The sequence below is a fragment of the Rattus norvegicus genome, chromosome 3 (assembly GCF_021556685.1).
Source record: "Rattus norvegicus strain SHRSP/BbbUtx chromosome 3, alternate assembly SHRSP_T2T, whole genome shotgun sequence".
Lineage (NCBI taxonomy): Eukaryota > Metazoa > Chordata > Mammalia > Rodentia > Muridae > Rattus > Rattus norvegicus.
The window spans coordinates 78,016,920-78,037,079 of NC_141536.1; the positions used below are offsets into that span (position 1 = coordinate 78,016,920).

General features: G+C 51.1%; 1 long non-coding RNA gene across 1 annotated transcript; it reads right to left on the reverse strand.

Moving 5' to 3' along the window:
* Positions 1-7,511: 7,511 nt before the first annotated feature.
* Positions 7,512-18,658, reverse strand: LOC134486407 (uncharacterized). The gene is made up of 3 exons (XR_015684955.1): positions 18,217-18,658; positions 16,903-17,002; positions 7,512-8,673 (listed from the first exon to the last, which is right to left on the reverse strand). It is a non-coding gene; the product is annotated as an uncharacterized LOC134486407 (long non-coding RNA).
* Between the last annotated feature and the right edge of the window lie 1,502 nt (positions 18,659-20,160).

A 20,160-nucleotide genomic window follows, 5' to 3' on the forward strand; every position in this document is an offset into this window, starting at 1 on the left:
AAGCCCAGGCGAGGTGACAAACTAGTTCATTGCTGGAGATCTTTGCAAAGCTGCCTTTACACAGCCACCCCCTTCCTGACATCCACTCTCCAAAGATCAGAACTCCATCGATCTCCTTCCCAAAGCCAGATCACACCCAAAGCTCCCAGGAAAATAGGCTGTTTCTACCCGATGCCAAATGGCTTTCAAAGGTGTCTAAATAGGGGGCAGGGAGATGATTAGCTGGGAAAGTGCTTGCTGTGCCAGCAGGGACCTGAAGTTGGGTCCTCAGCACATGTGACAAAGTCAAATATGGCAGTACATACCTGGAACCTCACGGCTGGAGGAACAGAGCCTCAGGCTCACCCACCAGTCAACCTAGCAGAAACTGCAAGCTCTGGGTTCAGTGAGAGACCCTGTCTCAGACAATAACATAGAGGAGGACACTCAGCCTTGACCTCTGGCCTTTACACACGTAGGAATGGGCTGGCACAACTGCACATACACATGTACATCATATACATTCAAATAAGCAAACAGTATGAGAGCAATAGAAAAAGACAGCTGACTTTGACCCCTGGCCACACATGTGCACACAAACATGGAGAGATAGATTCTTCCCTTGTTCGGGGTCTGGGGTCTGGGCTTATTTGTTACAAGGCTATCCTTGCCCTGACTGTTACACTCTCACTCAGCAACCCAGTCTTCAGCCTCTCCATCTCTCTGTTCCACTCACTGAGGCTCAGGCTTCACATCTTGCTTTTGGGTTTTCACCTCAACACCTCCTTCTACTACTTTGTTGCCCAAGGTAGTGTGTAGTGAGAGTTTTGGTGTTTTTTTAAACATAGAAATGTTCTGGTAACATGTTTTTGCTTTAATCCCAGGTGTGGGATATGGGGCTGCTTCAGATTCTCTACAGCAACAGACTGTGATTTGCCTCGTGCTCTGGCAGGGGCGTGATTTTGCCAGCTACAGATAGTTTTTGCAAGTGTTATGAAGTTTGGAATTCTGGGGACTCTTCAGAAGCTATATAAATAAATGCAAGAGTCCCATGAGAGGAGGTGCTGTTCCTCCTGCTGCAGGCTACTGGTCACCCATTGTTGGTTGCTGATTGGAGATATCCTGATGACGAAGATCAAATTTACCCCAAGGAACTTGACACCCTTAATTAGCAGGAAATAGTCCAACAATAATGATGTTCCCTTTCCCTTCTAGCCCTTACTTCTCTCCTACCTAATGTTGGGGGGTTGAAGGGGGTAAGGGTGGAGAAGGGTGGTATAAACAGGAACCCATAAAGTAGCCACAAGCCTGGTTACAGCAGTGGTCAATGCTTCTCTTAGTCCTGTAGGCTTCCTTAGGAAGTGACCTCTCATCTCCAAGGAACAAAGTAAAGAGCAGAGGGAAGCACAGACATGCTCATACAGACCTGCAGTCTTAGAACTTGGGAGGCCGAGGCAGGAACACAGAATCTTCAACCCCTGGTTGGGCTACATTGTGAGTTTGAGTCTAACCTGAGCTATATAGCTAGACTCTCTCCAAACAAACAGTAAGAAGACTGTACTAAAAGCTACAGGTTTTAGTCTAGTGTAGCCTGTGATTTACCTGCTGTGTTACTTGGGCAAAACACTTTCCCTCTCTGGTTGCTTCATCTATAAAATAGACAAGGTCTGTTTTTATTGCTAATGGGGACAGTTTTCAGGACCTCAGATGGCAAGGCTTAAGAAGCCAGTTTCTTCTGGCAAGCATGTAGTCCTGGGGCAGCCCTGAGGTCTACCTGGGCACCTCATCAAGGGCAGTCTGCAGCAGAGGGGCCTGGAGGGTGAGGCATGTGTGTCTTGGTGTCCTCAAAGGAACTAGTGGTAGACCTGGGACTTGGGATACTTGTGTTTGCTATTTAGGGTCACTTTATCTTGCCACATACCCAGCCTCAACAGCTGCACCCTTCAGGAGTCTCACTGTTATCCCTCCCATGGTCCCACATCTTGTTGACAGTCTGGGTGAAGCTGCCAGGAAAGCCCCCAACCGCCACCCTAACCAGCTGACAGATACACACCGTTATTCAGTGTGTTAGTCTTCCGTCCAACCAGGAGTCAAGGTCATCCAGAAACTTTACCAGAGGACCTCCTAGTTCTGGGCACTTCTGCTTCAGGACACATGAAAGGATCACCCACGCACATGACAGGAACAGTGGCCTTCACTTGGAGACCCATAGTTCTAGCTACCACAAAGGGGCCAGCTGGCCTAGATTGAGACAGACAACAGGTCATCCAGTAACAGCCAGCACCAAATTGCTAACTGTGGAACCATGGCCACCTCAGCTCTATCTGCCCTCCATGGCAGACATTTTCTGATTGAGTAAAACCCATAATCCACCTACAGTTAATCTGATCCAAGTTTCCTTCAGGCTAGTTCCCCTCTACACAGGGCACCACTGGAAGGCACTTTCATTCTTTCTCCCAGTGTGTGTGGTCGGTCATAAGCTCCCATATTCTGGTAAATTCTGTTAGAGCCTAGGATATTAAATTCACCTGTGAATCCTGTATTACGCTGTCTAGAAGTGTCAGGGGTGCCTCTGAGTATGGTAACAGTGTACGAGGACACATAACCACCTAATTATTTTGTTCCTCTTTACAAAGAGCTACCTTTTCCTTGAGGGTAAATATTTTTTACAAGGGTTCAACTTAGAGCTGGTGACAGTTATGTAAGGAATTAGAGCCTCCGAGGACACAGCTAGCCAGATATTATGTGACAGACCCTGATTCTCATACAGAAGGGAGCCTTGGGTGGCTCCTAGCCTTGTGAGCTGGGGCACGAAGGGCCCTCGACCTCCTTCTGGGCGGGCTGAGTCTGGCATGAGAAGGACTCCTGAGCTAACCCAACAGACCACATTCTGGGATATAGCTGTTCCCTCCTCTTTTTGTACGAGAGGCCTCGGATCATAAACACATTGATTTCCTATCAGGCAGACAAGCTGGGCCATGGCAGGAACAAGCTGCTAGGCAGGAAGGGGAGGCCTGGCTTGGCCTTGAGTTTTGCTGACTCACGGTGGAGGATGCTAATGCCGGACCTGGCAGGACTTGAAGCCCCCGGGCAGAAGCCAGGGCCTCTGCATCTGCCCAGCAGATGGGCACTTGAAACTGCTTTTGCTTTATAGGGAGCAACCAGCACAATGAAAGCTTGGCTCTGCCTTAATCAAGGATCTAGCTGGCTTCGGGCATCTTGATAACAGTGCTTAGTGTCCTGCCCCTCTGTCCCAAAAAGGCCTCCAGTTGCTGTCTTAGAGCCACCATCGCTGTGGGTTCAGGGGCATCGGAACTGACTGATTAACAGCTGTAAACAACAATAGGACCTGCTGGACAGAGGCCCTTGAGTAAAGGCAATTGTCCAACTTGGCCAGGCTGGCCCTACTGTGTGGAGTCACCACACTCAGGGGCTCCTCAGGCAATGGTGGTGATAACTTCTTGGGACCCCAAGCAAAATAGGGCTGAGACAGTGACCCAGCAGCCCACACCCTGACCAGACAGACAGCCTAATACCTATACCTCTCCCTGACTCAAATTAGGCCTGAAGCTCATGACTTTAATCTCGTGGCCTGTGTCAGTACCTGAGGATGGATGGAGGAGTCCCTGGGTGCCATTATCTGCTTCTCTTCCCAGGGTGGCCACATTGAAGAAACCCCTCTGAATGCACCATTACCAGCTTTAATTAGCTTTCTAGGGATGGGTGACCCAGCCTGGTCTCTGGGGTTCCATGGACCAGGCTTCTGCCCTGAAAACTCCAACAGCACCCTGGGACTCCAGGCCACCCCTTTGTACAACGTTGGCATCCTCGACTCTAGCTTCATAGCATTCACCTGGCTGGCACCAGGCCTTGTATTGAGCCTTGTGAAACAGCTTCCTGTGGTCAGTCCTTCACCCAAGCTGCCCACCTAAGTCTCAAGCTTTATCCTAGGTGACAGGGCTGTTGGGAATACTACAGGGTAAGCAGCTTACCAAAGGTTACTGACCTTGTCAATGCTGGACTTCAACTTGGACCTGGGATTGAGATTACCCCTTAAGTTCAGATCTGTGGGCAATGCCAACCTTGAGCCTAGCTGAATGTCCATGCAGGGCTGTCAGGGCTGGGCTGTAGAGTAACCTGCTTCTCCGAAGGTGTTTTCCATGTCTGATGCTGGGTGGTCCTTCCCAATGATTGGCTGTATTGGCAAAGCCCTGAGCACTCAAGATAGGTGGGTGCTACCTCCTTCTCTTACACAGGTGGGCAAGCAGAAGCAGCCAGAGGCAAAGCTGGCCCAGGTCTCTCTACAGAAATCCCTCCAATGCCAGGCTCAGCATCCTCCGTGTTAGCAGACTGGCAGCCCTGGTACTCTTGTCAAATGAGTGCAATCCTAGTTTTCTGTTTCTTTGTTTTTGTTTCATTTATTTTGGGTCTTTGAAGTGGTTTGGACCATTGACCATCATGGTGGGATGAGCCCACTGAGGTCAACCAAAGGGAGAGCTGGAGGGCTGGTGGCTTCAGGGGGGTGGGTAGCTTGCCTGTTATCACGGTGTGTAAAGGGGGAACATGGCCATTCTGTGCCCAATGCTTGGGGTGAGCTGACAGATCCACAAAGGGGTAAAGATGCTAGAGACACCTAGAGCAAGCAGGTGCTTTGGACCCATATAGTGGGGCACTGCCTACTCAGAGGTGTGTCTGAGGAGGGGGAACAGGACCTGGGGTCCAATGAGCTTCAGATGGCTTGTGAAGAGAAAGGAAGAAAGGGTGGAGGAGAAGAGGTGGGGAGGGAGAAGGAGGGGAGGGGAGTAAAAGGGAAGGTAGGAGAGGGGGAAAGAGAGGAGAAGGGGGATGAGGGAAAGGGGAGGGAGAGGGAAGGGGAGGGGAAGAGAGAGAGAGAGAGAGAGAGAGAGAGAGAGAGAGAGAGAGAGAACGAACATGTGTCTAGGGACTTAGAAGTTTGGGGCTGGCCCAGTTCCCTCATGCAGATCAGCAGACTCTGCTCTCACCCAGCAGACGTATGTGTGAAGACAGACATGGTTCACAATCCCCCTCCCAAGGGACACACTTGTTGGGGTGCGTCTTGGGGACTTTCTGCTCTCCTCCTCCTCTGTAGCTTTTTGTGTGTCTGATTCCAAGCTCCCTCCTTCTGTCCCCTCCCCGTATCAGGTGGCTCTCTGACCTCCTCTCTCTGGGCACCACCTTGCTTATTATCCTTTCTCTCAGACCATCTTTGTCCCTTGTCATCTCTGTCACTCTGTCCTATCTCCTTTCCATCCTGTCAGGACCCATATCCCTGTGTCCCCTGTCCCCAGCTCCTACTCTGAAAAAGAGCTCCCGGAGGCCAGCCAGCAGGTTGTGAAAACACCCAGGGCCTCATAACCTGAAGGGCAGGATTGATGAGAAAATAAACTCCTGATTAGTGTTTTAATTTTGAGGCTCTTTGGAGGGGACCGAACAGCAAGGGAGGCTGTGGAGAAAACCTGCATTATTAAAGCTACAAATCCTCCCTTGCCAAGAGGCTGGAGGGGAGCAAACAGGGCTTCCTTAGGGATGTTGAGGCACAGGAGGGGCAGGCAGGAAAACAGATGGTTCCCATGCCCTCCCCAATGGAGGCTTCTGGGAGGGGCAGGTCCTGCTTTCTTGTCTTCTGGCTTTGAGAGCATTGGCTTCTGGGATGGAGAGATAGAAGAAGCCAGGTTAGCCCCACTCTCCCCACACTGGCAGATGCCCAGGGGAGTATGAGAGTTTATCAGCCGTGGGCAATGAGTGCAAAGGAAGAGCCCAGGTTCAGACTCCCAGGACTGGGTCCAGTCTTGTTTCTGCTCTGTGCCCCAACCCATGGGCTGGGCGCTGAGGAGTGTCTTCTGCTCCGGGGATATTCGGGAATGACATGAGCTAGAACGTGTGTTAAATACAGCTGTATGCTTGCTCAGCTCACACATAACTCCCTCCTCCATTCCCCCAGGGCTGGCAGGGACAAGTGCATTTGGTTACGCCTAGGTTTTCACACCAGTCTTTTGTGCAGCATCTGAGATCCTCAAACATGCACAGCAAGTGTTTATAGCCGCTGACCATCTCCCAGCCTCTGATTCAAACATTTTGAGGAGCCTCCACATTGGCACCACCACCGTAATAGCTTTGTCCTTCTTTATAGATGGCCTGAGACCTAGCCCCTGCCCAGCGATCACAGTGCCCCAAAGGAGTGAAAGGAGACTGAGTCTAGGTCTGGCCTGGGTCCTCAGCGGGCTCCCTGCAGGGAGTGCACAGGCTACTCCTCTGTTGGGAGGCCTTTCTGGAAAAGGCAGCCAGGTGCTGGGCTGGGAAACACGGATCCAACTCAGAAACAGGTATGGAAATTCCTTGGGGTGAAGGCTAACACTAGTCACCAGGCAGAGACTGGGCAATGGGGCTCCCTTACTTAGTTCCTACGTAAACCCTGAGAAGCCGTCCTGAGATCTATTTTTAGAAAGAGAGCTAGAATCAGCCTCAACTCTGCAAGTTCAAGGGCTCTTGGCCCTCTCCTGCCCTCATGGAGTGCTTTCCTCTTAGTTAATCTTAATTGTTAAAAAATGTGTTTAAGCGGGGCTGGGGATTTAGCTCAGTGGTAGAGCGCTTGCCTAGCAAGCGCAAGGCCCTGGGTTCAGTCTCCAGCTCCGGAAAAAAAAAACAAGATTTAAAAAAAATGTGTTTAAGCCTGGCCCTTTCTGCAGTAGCTCCAGGGCAGGGGCCCAGGGAAGGGAGCATATGTCCTGGGATGGGCTAAGGGGTCTGGTTGATTCAGTCTGTCTTTCCTGCTTCCCTTAGGAACTTGTCTGTAGCCTGGCTCCATCCTGGCTGTAGTAGTCTCTCAGCTGCTTTTGCTAGTGTAGAGAGCTGGGTGGGCAGGGTGGGTAGGAAACCCATTGTTGGTGTTCTAAGGTGTGCATGGCTGCTTTGGGCCACCTGACCTTGGGCAATGACTTTCCCTTTCTGTGCCTCCATTTCCTGCTCTGCAAAGTAGAGACACACACTCGCGCGCGCGCACACACACACACACACACACACACACACACACAGTCCCCAACCACTCTAAGTTCAAGGTCAACCTGGACTGCATAATAAGATCCTGGCTCAAATAACCAACACACAGTAAAACATTTCCCTTGGGGAACCATCCAGTCTGGCCTCCACACCCAGAGGGTACCTTGTCATACATGCTGCAACGGCTATCTGTCTGTCCTGCTGTTCAGGGTCTTTAAGACATGATTGTGGCCACCACTTGGTGCCTCTTCAGCCTCAGCCTGGCCATCAGTAACCCTTGCCTCAGTCCCTCACACCACCAAAGCCATCAGTCACTCAACAGTCCCCACACCCTGAGTGAACTATGTTCAGGAGCTCCGTGGTCCTCTACCTTCCCACCCAAGTCAGTCAGCGCCATCACCCAACTTGTAGAAGAGGAGACTGAGTCTCTGTTCTGTTGTGAGGATCCCGTCCCTGAGAAGATGTAAACACTGTCCACCCCTCCTCCTAAGGTCCAAATGACAAATCAGCTCACCACAGGCAGCTAGTAAGTTTATTGGGCTTAGAGAGTATGGATGAAGGGCTTCCTACGAGAGCAGGGGGACCCCAAATCAGCCAAACGGGAAAGTCTTTGCCCTGTATGGATGATGGCATCCTCCAGTCACATACATAATGGAATCTTCTTCCCTTATTCTTTCCCAGTCATATCTTTTAGTTCATTCTGAAGTTCCCCGCTGGGATGGTTTGTATATGCTCAGCCCAGGGAGTGGCACTATTAGAAGGTGTGGCCCTGTTGGAATGGGCACGTCACTGTGGGTGTGGACTTAAGACCCTCACCCTAGCTGCCTGGAAGTCAGGTTTCTCCTAGCAGCCTCCAGATGAGGATGTAGATTTTTCAGCTCTTCCTGTTCTGGATGCTGCCATGCTCCTGCCTTGATGGTAATGGACTGAACCTCTGAACCTGTGAGCCAGCCCCAATTAAATGTTGTCCTTACAAGAGTTGCCTTGGTCATGGTGTCTGCTCACAGCAGTAAAACCCTGACTAAGACACCTGCCATGAGTAGGTAAGAGAAAACCACACCTTAATGGCTGGATACTCAGATGAGGGTCCAGTGACCTTCCCTGCCCCTCATTCTGGGAAGAAATACCAAGTTCACAGCTCCATCGGGCTCAGGAGTGGGCATACCTGAGTTCATTAAGATGGCCACAGTCTGGCTGTGAGGAGAGCCCCTTACAGCAGTCTGAGATCATTCACTGCATGGAAAATGTGCAGGGATTTAAACCTATGTGCACCTGCGAAGGGGTGTCATTCACCCAGATAGAGCAGCTGAGAGGGAGGTGACAAGTAAGGACTCTGGAAGCAAAGCAGGAAGGAGACAGAAGACGTGGTAGGGGGAAGCCCAGGTGCCATAAATCCAACCCGCCATTCTGTTGATGTCTGTGGCAAGAAGATTCTAGACATTTTGGTAAGAGGAAAACTGGCGTAGCAGTCTCTGCACTGTAGCTCTCTGTGTGTCCTCCGGGAGGTAGCTTAACCTCTCTGTGCCTTAGTCTCCTCACCTATAACGTGGAAGAACCTTGCAGGGTCAGACTGAGCATCAAATGGAGGTCTCTGCATGCAGCTGGCATCACCTGACTTGAGGTCCTGTGTCCTGTCCAGAGTCCAGCTCCCATCCATCCACGCAGTCATTTCCTGGACTGGAGAAAGGGGGTGAGACAGACAGATCTCAGCAGAACTTCCTGCTCCAGTGGGTGACCTCAGGCAGAACCAGCCCTTCTGGAAAAGAGCCACAGGAATGTGGTCAGGGAATCATCAGGGGTTTCAGAGTGTTACTGCGGGGGTGTGGTCTTCCTGCAAATGGAGGAAAACAACTGGGGAGCTGTTCCAGGGAGGACTGAGTCTCAGGGAAGAGCCCTCACCTCTGAGCTAGAAAGGAAGCTGAGGCAGGAAGCAGGAAGGCCTGGCTGTGGCCGTGCCTGCCATTGCTGCAGCCAGTGTCCTGGGATGACCGTGGCTGAGGACAGGCTGCAGCCTCTCAGACTCTCTCTGACCTCTTTCATAGAATCAATTCTGAGCATGTGCTTGCACACAACCAGATTTTCCTGTGTTTGCAACTCCAGAGGTAATTTCCCAATGCCAAAGGTGTGATCTCTGAAGCCCACTTCAACTGACATTGCACCTCTACCCTCGGAGGCTGGTGACCTCCCATATCTTCTTTGATGTAGTTGAGCCTCAGTTTCTGCTTCTTTAAAATGGGTCCATGCAGCATCTACTCCCCAGGATGATGAGATGGGTAGAGGGCTCAAAGTGGCCAGGGCTTGAGGAAGGTGAGCCTCACTGCCTCCTCTCACACCTTCCGAATCAAAAGGAAATCAGGTGAGAGAGGAAGGGCAGCTGGGAGGAAGGGAAGGAATCAGGGAAGGAGGGGAGACATGGAGGAAGAAGAGACAGAGTGAGGGGGGGGCTCCTCAGCCCTCCCCATCTGTGCTTGATCCTGTGTGGATCTTGTGCCAATCACCACAGCTAATGTGAGTTCACGAATCCAGCAGCTCTGTCATGTTTGGAAGGTACTCCTCCACAGCCCTCTGGTTCTTACAATCTTTCTGTCCTTGAGCCTTGGAGAATGGTAGGAAGGGGGTCCCTTTTCTACTTTTAAAGTTTGTTGCTTTTCCCTCTGAGGTCCATCCTCCCTCTCCCTCTCCCTCCCCCCTTTCTTCCCTTCCCTCTTCTCCCTCCCTCTAGTACACACTCACATATACCTGCCCACACAATTACATATGCCTCTGAATGGTGTCTGACTTAGAGTGAATCCCCAAGTACCAATGAACGAATTTCAGCCCTCCTGATGGTGCTAGGGACCCTTCATCTTTCGCTAGAACTCCTCAGATTGACCCAGGCCTTCAGAGATAGTAGTAGCTCATTGGAGAGACTCGGGAAAAGCAGAGAGAATAGACTAATCACTCTCTATTCACAGTAACCAAATACAGGAGGGGGAATGCACAGAGAGGTTAGGAAATCTTTGTGAGCTCACACAGGATTACAGCATAGGCTGCCTGGCTTCCCAGGGTGTGCTCTTAACCCCATTCTTGACACACCTGTGAAAACAGAGAAAGAAAGGCTGAGGCTGGCTTCCTCGAGGCTCTAAACTGACAATAAGTCCCAAATATTCCCCATAGGGTTAGCAATTATTATCTAACCTCTAGGGAGCCAACTCAACACAAGGAAATGAAAACAGCCCCGTGAGAACTTCCTGGCTGCTGCTGGGAGTTGGGTGCTTAGCAGTGAACCCCAGGTGCGCTCAACTAACAGGGAAGGATCATGGGACCAGGGAGACGTTTACTGGTGTCTCCAGCTACTTTCCCCATTTATTTTAATTAATAAGTTAGCTGTGTGTGTGGTATATGTGTGTTCACATGCATGTGTAGGTGCACACGGCTATGTGCTTACACTCGAAGGCTAGAGGAGGACATCCAGTGTCTTTCTCCCTTGAGAAAGGGTCTGTTATCATAGATTTTTAAACTAGGGTGTTGGCCATCATGCCTCAGAGATCTTTCTATTACCATCCCTATCACTTCCAGCCTCTCCCCATTATGCAGCACAGTGAAGGTCGAAGCACTTGAACTTTGTAGGAGGTCGCATGGCTTCAGGAGGCCAAGGACACAGACACAAAGGGCAGGGCTGGGAAATGTGATTCTGTCAGACTCCAGAGCTCATGCCCTGGTGGCTGGGCTGGGACACAAGTGCACACACACACACACACACACACACATACACACATACACACACACACACGTACACACATACACACACACACACGTACACATACACACACGCATGCACACTGCTACTTTGTTTTGCAAAGTACAGTAATGCTTTGACCCTGGCACTCTCTACCATTGACCTCCAGTAAATAGAGATCTCGGACTTGTTCCTAGACCCAGGATGACCCAGGCCCAGCTTGGCCACAGTTCCCATTCTTATGGGCCTGGTTACTCACCAGCTGAGGGCTGGCTGCCTGGCCAAGTACAAACAGGAGCCAGGGAAGTCTAGGCCCAGCTCTGCCTCTGTCTCGCTTTGGCCTTTAGGGAGAGGAGAGAGCTAAGAACTCCCTCCCTGAGATGCAGTGAGTGCCACAGATAGGCTGGGCCATTCCCATGTTTGCACACGTGTCTAGAATATGAAGCATTTCCCCAACAGGCTTCATGCTGGGACACCGGCAGGCTGCCAGTCTAAAACAGCATCCAGGCTCCTTCCCTGACTCTAGCTGTGAGCCTGTGTATCTGTCAGCTATTGCTGCTGGCAATGCTGCAAAACAAATCATCCCCCACTCTAGCCACTCACAGCCGCAGACGTTTAGCCACACACTGTAGTACCTTCAAGTGACTGACCATGGTGCCTCAGGCCCTGAGCTCACAGACAGGCTGAGCAGTATGGACCATGGTGCCTCAGGCCCTGAGCTCACAGACAGGCTGAGCAGTATGGACCATGGTGCCTCAGGCCCTGAGCTCACAGACAGGCTGAGCAGTATGGACCATGGTGCCTCAGGCCCTGAGCTCACAGACAGGCTGAGCAGTATGGACCATGGTGCCTCAGGCCCTGAGCTCACAGACAGGCTGAGCAGTATGGACCATGGTGCCTCAGGCCCTGAGCTCACAGACAGGCTGAGCAGTATGGACCATGGTGCCTCAGGCCCTGAGCTCACAGACAGGCTGAGCAGTGTGCCTGTGTTGGAGGCTGCAGATCACACTCTTGGATCTACTATAGAGGGCATTGAAGGACAGTTGAAGGACAACAGCTGCTCAGGGAAACCTTATGCTCCCATCACAGTGTCTGAGACCAGCTCTGTCCACACCAACAGACCCCCTTCCCACACTCTGTCCTCTCTGCTCAATGCCAAGCTCATCCCCAGTAATGCAGGAGCCTCATTCTTTCCTGTCCACGAAAAGAAGATGGGCCACAAAGCAGTGAAACACAGGAGGACCCCTGTTTCAATTTACAAATAGAAGTGGCCCATTTGAGTCACTACTGACTCAGGTCTCCTTCACCGGTCCTGAATTCAAATGCTGGGGCGATTGAAGGAATCTCAGGCAGTGACAGGAGTAATAGGGTGATTGAAGGATGGAAGATTCCTTGATGTTGGATAAGCCCAAGCCCTCTTGGCACCTGCTTCTTTGAGGCCCCTCCTGTGGAGGCTGGTAGCCCAGGCTCCCCCCCTCCACCCTCTCTAGATGGCTGAAGCTGAGGAACAAAGGCAGACAGGGCTGCCTCATCCAGCAACTGCTCTTGCACTCACATACCTCCCCTCAGGAAGAGAAGCAGACAGGAGGTTCTGCCTTGTGAAAAATGGCTGTCTCACACCCAAGGAGCAGCTTAGCGTGGGCAGCCAGCTGCTTATACCATGGAGACAAAGGGACACACATGTGGCTGTGGACAGTATAAGGGCTGTCGGGGGGCAGGGGACAGAGTTGGGCTGGGTCAGTATATCTGTGAAGTTAAAGTCACTTCCCTTCTCTGGCCTCAGATTCCCTGTCTGTGGCATGAGTGGGAGGCTCTGGAAGGTCCTTCTTTTAAGCAGAGCCTCTTTGGTCCAAAGATTAAATTCTTAGGGCTGGTGTGACTCAGTTAGTGAAGTCTGTTCATAGAATCCTGGCTTTGGTCCCCTGCACTTCATAAAAACGGGCGTAGTCATAGATACCTATAATCATAGCATTCAGGAGAGTCAGACGTTCAAGGATATCCTAGGCTATCTCGTGAATTCAAGGCTAGCCTGGGATACATTAAACTGTTTCAAACGTGAAGAAATGAGGATAAGAATCAAAAGTTCTCACCCCTCTCCTTTCTGTTCCCTTCTCTGACCTTCAGAGTGCCTGTGTATACTATGACCCTCTCCTTTCTATCAATGTATGCACCCTCTTAGCTCCTGGGCTGCTGGACTAGAGGTGGGTTCCAGGCAGGGCAGGCAGGGCAGGCAGGACCCTCACTCCAAATATCACCCAGATAGAGGCTGCTCCCAGATAGAGGCTCCAGAGGCCTCCCGCTCAGGCTCTGGAGAAGGGGGAGGCTTTTCAAGAAAAATGTCACCCAGTTGGTTTCCAGATAGAGGCTGTCCTACCCCACATTAAGCCCCATGGTGCTTCCCACCCAGGTTGCTCAAGTGTCCGTGGGGTGCTGATGGAGATCACCCCCAGACAGAGGAGCCCTCTTTCCGGATGCTGGAAGCCTACTTTTAGGCAAAGGTCCACACTAGGAAAGCATTTCCAGGCAGGGATATGAGGAAGGCCAACTCCAGCCCCCCAGGCCCCCCCCACCACACACACACACACACACACACACACACACACACACACACAGCCTCAGCTCAGCTCCCCATTGGTTCCTCATCCCCTGGTGTTCCTACCCTTCATTAAACCTCCCTCCGGGGTTTGGTCTGCTGAGTTCAGAAATAGGTGTTATAAACTGGTTCCTGCATCCAAATTGCCTCCTTCAGCCCTGAATCTGTAGACAGGTGGGTAAAACAACTGAAGACACATAGCCCCAGCTTAAAAAGACCAAGAGAAAGGAGCAGTTGCCAGAAACTCGGAGATCTTTGACACCTAGAAAGGGAATTTCTGGAAGAGCTGTGCCTTTAACAGAGAGACCCAGCCCACCAGAACGCACCCAGAAGCTAATGGACAGCTTCACAGTTCCCAAGCCAGTGCAGGGTGTGCAAGTCTGTGTGGGGTGACCAGCGTGCATCGGTGTGTACAGAGACTGTGGATGCATTCACACATGTGCACAGTCCTCTCAGTTCCCTTGAGTGTCTGACTAGGCAGGGAGGCCCTTCTGATTGCGAGGACACTGAGGCAATGTGTTTGGTTTGCTCAGCTAGAGAGTGTGAGGCCTGCTTAGAAGCGGGCTTGGAGGCAGCATAACCTGGGCTCTGAAAACAGGGCTTCCCTCCTCCCTAAAGGGAGGGCGAATGATGCCAATGGAGGAAGGAAGGTTAGGCCTGGAGGTGGAAGCACTATGATACTTGACGCCCTTGGGGAAGTCACTTGTGGGCTCTGCATGTCTGTAAGTCCTATAGGCACACCCAGCCTCCACCTTCTGTATCCCTGGTAGCTGCTGGCCCTCCCAGTGGAAGGCTGGGAGCCCAAGGCCTGCAGGGAGCCCAGACAGCTGCTGACACCAGCCCTCAGGGTGGAGGTAGAACATCTCAAATGTCTCCCAAAGGACCAGGGAAGCTGTCTATTCCAACTTCCTGCCAGGATGGAGGATTTAATCACAGTCCCCTGTCCTCTGACTTTAACTAGCTAAGCAAATTCTCGATCCCCTCCCCATACATGGCTTCTCATGACTTGGTTGGGCAGCCAGCTTTCTTGGGGAAGCTTGGACAGAGAACCTTGAAGGGACCCACAGCTTCTGTCCCTCTGCATCTGGCCTTGTCACCAAAGGAGCCTTGCAGAAAGGAGCAGGGGAGTTCAACACTCTGCCACTGGTGCTTCCTCGACCTCTTTTGTCATGGCCTGCATATCTAGTGGCATAGTAACTTCTCAATCATTGAGCAAGGCTCACCCTTTGCCTGCCTGTGTTTGAGAGGCGCCATTGTCCAGGGCTATAAATCATCCTCTTTAATTATCACCAGTGACACATTTTGGCAGGAAGTGGACTTGGTTCTGCTGAGGATGGAGTGAGGGGTCAACTGCAAATATGCTTAAAACTGTGCCCTGCCCTGAGGGTCAGAGGTCACTCTGAGCAACATTTAGTGAGTGACAGAAGACTGGGAGGAGTTATTGCCACACACAGAACTCTGGAGTGGATGGCACTACAGCATTAAATGCACAACTACAAAGAAGGGGAAACCAGCCTGAAGAACAAGTGGGTGCTTTCTCCCCTAGGCCCTCTCCTTCTCCCCTTTCTTCCTCCTTCTCTTTCCTTCCTTAATTACTAACTTTCTCACTTTTCTCTCCCCCTCTCTTTCCCTCCCCATCACCCTCCACCCCATTTCCTTCCTCTGGTAAAGAGCCTTGCTCTAACCGTTTTTGTATGGTTACCTCTCTCTTGATATTCAGAATCTTCCACATGCCAGATTTGTGATTGGCCTCAGCCATGGCCTGGCTGTAGCCCCAGGAGCTTGCAGTCTGCCTGACAAGTCTGGCATTTTGGTGAGGACCAATACTGACCACAGATTGCTGATGTTTTGTTTGGCCCTGGCTGAGAGTAGGGAGGGAGGGAGATTATGAGTCGATGTCTATTGTTGACATGGGCACAGCCATGTCAGGGACACTAATGTCTTAGTCCCACTGGAGTGGCAAAGCCTTCTCAGAGTGAGGCTCAGAGGGATGGCAAGACCTCCCTTGGGTCCAAGTACAAATGTTGACTGTGTGCAGAAAATGCCTGCAGTAGATTCTCCCCATACATTTATGGCCTGAGGCCTGCTCCTACTGAGATTTAGTGAACTCTGACTCCTTGTTCAGCTGTGTATAATAACCCTGCTTCCCTGTTTAGTTGTAGATAATAACCCCAACTTGCTTATCTGCATGCAGCAACCCTGCCTCCCTGTTCATCTGTAGATAATAAACGCCCAGAGGGTGGCTTCTCCAGCAGAGAGCCCAGCCTGACTAATCCTAGCTTTTCTACATGTGTGTCTGTGCTTCTGTCCTTTCTTCATTCCCTCCCCACACCAGTCAGGTCAGTCCCGGGAGCCCTGCTGAGTGCAGCAGTTGAGCCTCAGAGAAAGCCTTGGTTGTTCTTGGAAACACTAAGCAATAAGCCCAAGATCTTTCATTCACAAACCAACCTGCCCTGAGCCACAAACCAGGTTAGCCCTTGACGTTCACATGCCACTTGCCTTTAGCACACGTGACCAGTAGCTGCATGGTTAAGAACGAGCAGATTGCCCAGTTAGCTAACACTGTCCAACTCGAGTCACCTCAATCTATTTGTATGGTCTTTCCGGACCTCCCTTCAGAAGCCACAGTAGGTAGAGGCTCACGCCCAAGTGTCTTCCCTCCCTTCCTCCTGATCCACCAGGCACTTTCTCAAGTGACCCTGGGTCATATTGGCCCCAAGTGGTGTAGCCTATGCCCTTCTGTTGCCTGCTTATCAGCAGCCCTTCCAAATGGAAATGGTCTTGGGGGTTTTCTACCTTCCTCAGATCTGACTCCTAGCAAAGCCAAGCTTTTAAAGCAGGCTTCAGGGTGAAGTGAGCCCCCGCATGCTGCAGTGGCTGTGACGGTGAGGAGCGGGTATGAGCGTGGGGCTCATACCCATGTGTTTGCAAGGGCTGCCATGGAGCTTCAACAGCTACACAGGGGTCACGAGCCTTCTAAGCAAGGACACAGCTCCACAGAGGCCAGGCAGCCAAAGTGGGGACAAACTTCTGGTGACTGCTCAATCCATATGGCTGAGGTACAGACAAAAGTCCCCAGTAGGAGCCTGGAGAAGGCTAAGAACCAAGGTCCAACCTTGCAGGAAGGAGGAGGCTTCCAATGGGGACTGCACCTGTTGGATGCATGGTCCCTGAGCACTTTTGCTTTATGCCACAGTCCACTTGGCTGCTGTTCTGTGTGGGACACGTGTGTCACCAGTCACCATTCCCCACTCTGTCCCAGCCTTGAGCATGCCAGCCCTCAGTAGCTTCTAACCTTTGCTGAGTCACTCCTGCCCATCTTCTCCACTCTCTAAGCCAGAGCACACGAGGGTGTTGGATGGTGAGTGAATGGAATTGTGTAGCAGATGGAGCCATTGGTGTCTGTGTCACTCAGAAGCTCACATCTGACCAAGTATGTATTTTCTGTTAGAAAATACAACGGGGTGAGGAAGAGGGACGGGGCCAAGTGGAAGGGGTACAGGGTCCTTAAAGACCCGAGAGAGTCTTCCAACCCCATTTCCTGAAGGACTAAGCTGGACCTCAGGAACAAAGAGGGGGGCCACTTTGTACTGACCTGGCGGGAGGGCTGAGCATGGAGAGGAACCTGCATGGCTGAACAACTTCCTTTAGAAGTCAATTCGGGGAGGAAGTGAGCTCAGTGGACTTCCTGTGGCCTGAGTTGGCATGAAGGACACAGGATGTTAGGAGAGGTCCTTTGAGATAAGACACATTAACTGAAATATTTGCTGAGTTCATTCATTCACTCACTCATTTATTCATTCATTCACTCATTCATATACTACCTCATTTACCCACTCATCCATCCATTCATTCATTCATTCACTCATTTATTCATTTATAGGTTCATTCATTCATCTACTCATTCATTTACTCACTCCTTCATTCACCCATTCGTTCACTCAGTCATTATGTTTTATATGTCTGTCACATTCTGCAGCATCTTGGTTCCCTGTCCCTGAGGAGTTTAGAATCCATCAACAGAGGTGTCCTATAAATGAACGAGGAAATAATGTTCTGTCATTGAGTGACAATATCAGGTAGTGGGAGCAGGAAGATAAGGAAATAGATCAGGCACACAGAAAAGGTTTTGTGCCAGAGGTAGGCACGGCGGGACATCCAGGGAAGGCTTTTCTGTGTGGTGACATGAACACCTGAATGGGCTGTGGGGTAGCTGGAGGCACTCTGGCCGAGAAAATTGCAGATGCAGAGGCCATGTAGTAGGAGCCTGTGCGGTTTGGGGCAGAGCAGCAGGGAGGCTGCGGCCACAGTGCTAAAAGCAGAGGGAGGTGGAGAGTGAGGGCCGGGAGGTCCATGTGGGCCTCCTGGAACAGAGGGAGGCTCAGGATTTAAGATGATCTACATGGAGAGATCTGGAGATGGTGAGGATGAAGAAAGGGGCTTGACTGAACAGTCAAAGTCAATGTGATTCCTTGTCAGCTTTATGAAAAAGCTATGCCAAGTGCCACGTGGAGTAAGATGGCCAGAGTCCCTTAGGCATAGAATATGTGGCTCAGTGATAGAGCAGGCTCTCACACACTTGTAATGATTACCACCTCCTGTTCCCACCACTCACAGGTAGCGCTCTCTCTCTCTCTCTCTCTCTCTCTCTCTCTCTCTCTCTCTCTGTGTGTGTGTGTGTGTGTGTGTGTTGGTGTGTGTGTGTGTGTGTTGGTGTGTGTGTGTGTTGGTGTGTGTGTGTTGGTGTGTGTGTGTGTGTGGGCATGTGTGTGTTGGTGTGCGTGTGTTGGTGTGTGTGTGTGTGTGTTGGTGTGTGTGTGTGTGTGGGCATGTGTGTGTTGGTGTGCGTGTGTTGGTGTGTGTGTGTGTGTTGGTGTGTGTGTGTGTCTGTGTGTGTACGCGCTCATACCTGAGTGTCATGGCGCACAGGTGGAGGTCAGAGGACAGTCTGTGGGAGTTCATCTCTCCTCACGCCATGCGGATTCTGGGAATTGGAATCAAGTCATCAGGCTGGGCTGCAAGTGCCCGCCTCTGAGCCTCCTTGCTGCTTCTGTTTCCTTTGCTAGACCGGGTCTCACTCTGTAGGCTGGTCAGAAACTCAAGGTTCCCTTGCCTCAGCAGTGGGTTTGCAGGCTGCACCATTGGCCTGGTCCTGCTGTTTCTCAATCTCCTCTCAAGCACACTTCTCTTGCTTTCTTGAGGTTGGGATCTTGGGAGTAGAAGAAAACAACCCTGTTTGGATGAGTCACTTAATTGTCTGTACCTCAGTCTCCTCTTCTGAAAATGGGAAAGTTAACTTTATTAGTGTGTGTTCTGAGTGGATGCAAGGAGCTCAGCGGCTCACACTTCCTAGCAAGTGTCTGCCAAGATCACTTCAGGGCAGATGAGGACGACAGGGGGAGGAGACTGGCGCTGGGGATGAGTGAGCAGAGGACAGAGGTAAGAGCTGGCAGGGAGTAGGAATGGGACACAGTCAGGCTGTGTCTGGGACAAACCGGAAGGGAAGAATGTCACTCACTTTGACATGGAGGGGCTGCGTTTGGGAAGAGTCTAGTTTTAGAGTCAGGGCATGTTTAGGTGCCAGACAGCGTGTGCAGAGCCGAGAGACACAAACGTGGCTGCTCCCGGGGTTGGAAGCTGCCTGGAGGGAGGAGGAAGTTGCTGCTGTGGGAAGAGGTGACTTGGGTAGGTCAAATGGAGGTGAAGGTGTGTGTGGGATGGGCCTGTGAGGTGAGTGCTCTAAAGAATCAGAACAAGAAGAAAGGGAGGGGAATACAGCCTATGACTGTGTTTCAGTGGAAATTTCTGAGCCTGGAGTCATAGCAGGCCTGTATCTATCATTGTTGTTTGGGTTTTGTTGTTTTGTTTTGTTTTTTTGAAACAAGATAGGGTTTCTCTGTGTAGCCTTGGCTGTCCTGGAACTCTCCCTGTAGACCAGCCTGACTTTGAACTCAGATACACCTCCTGAGTGTATGCCAGAGCCACCTGGCTGCAGACTTGTTTCTCGAGTCTGGGTCACTTGAAGCAGAGCCTGAGGCATGGAGTCAGTACATATGATTGACTGAGAAGGGGGTGGGGCGGAGAAATGGAGGAAAAGATAGGGCAGGTCAATCCCAATGGGAAGTGCTTAGTGTAAACTAAACCTCGATTACTGCAGGACTAAGGCCAAGTCTCCAGATGAGGCAACAACTACGAGCCATTAGCAGTCAGGGCTCACAATTTCAGAGATGGCCTCTGGCCCAACAATGTCCACAAGGCCTGGTGTGAGCTGGGCAGAGCTTGGTCCCCTTCACTTGACCAGAAGATCTCTTCTGGGCTAATGAAGGCAGGCCTCACCACAAACAAACAGGAGAATTGCCCCTGTAAAAAGGCACAAGGGAAACCCAGAAAGAGTTTCCAGATTGTGCCAAGGGGCCACAGTGACCTTTGACCTTCCCAGATGTTTGGCTAAGCTGTGGCCCAGTGAACCAAAATAGATATATATTGCTTACTTTCTTGTAGCTGTGATAAAATACAGAGTAGCTTACAGACAGAAACGTTTATTGGGGTTTATGGTTCCAGGAGAGTCCATAGAGGCAGGGGAGGGAGGTGTGGCAGCAGGCACAGAACAAGAAGCTAAAAACTCTCTTCTCAGTCACACAGAAAATGAAGAGAATATAAACTGGAAGTGGAGTACTCAGAGCCCAACCCTGGTAACATGCTTCCCCTAGCAATACTCCATAACCTCTCCAAACAGCACTATGAACTGAGGACCACGTGATCCAATTCCTCAGCCTACAGGGATGTTCTCACTTGGGCCTAAATGCATGAGGCAGGCCAGGAAAGTCCCAAGGAAGAACAACAGCGTCCAGAG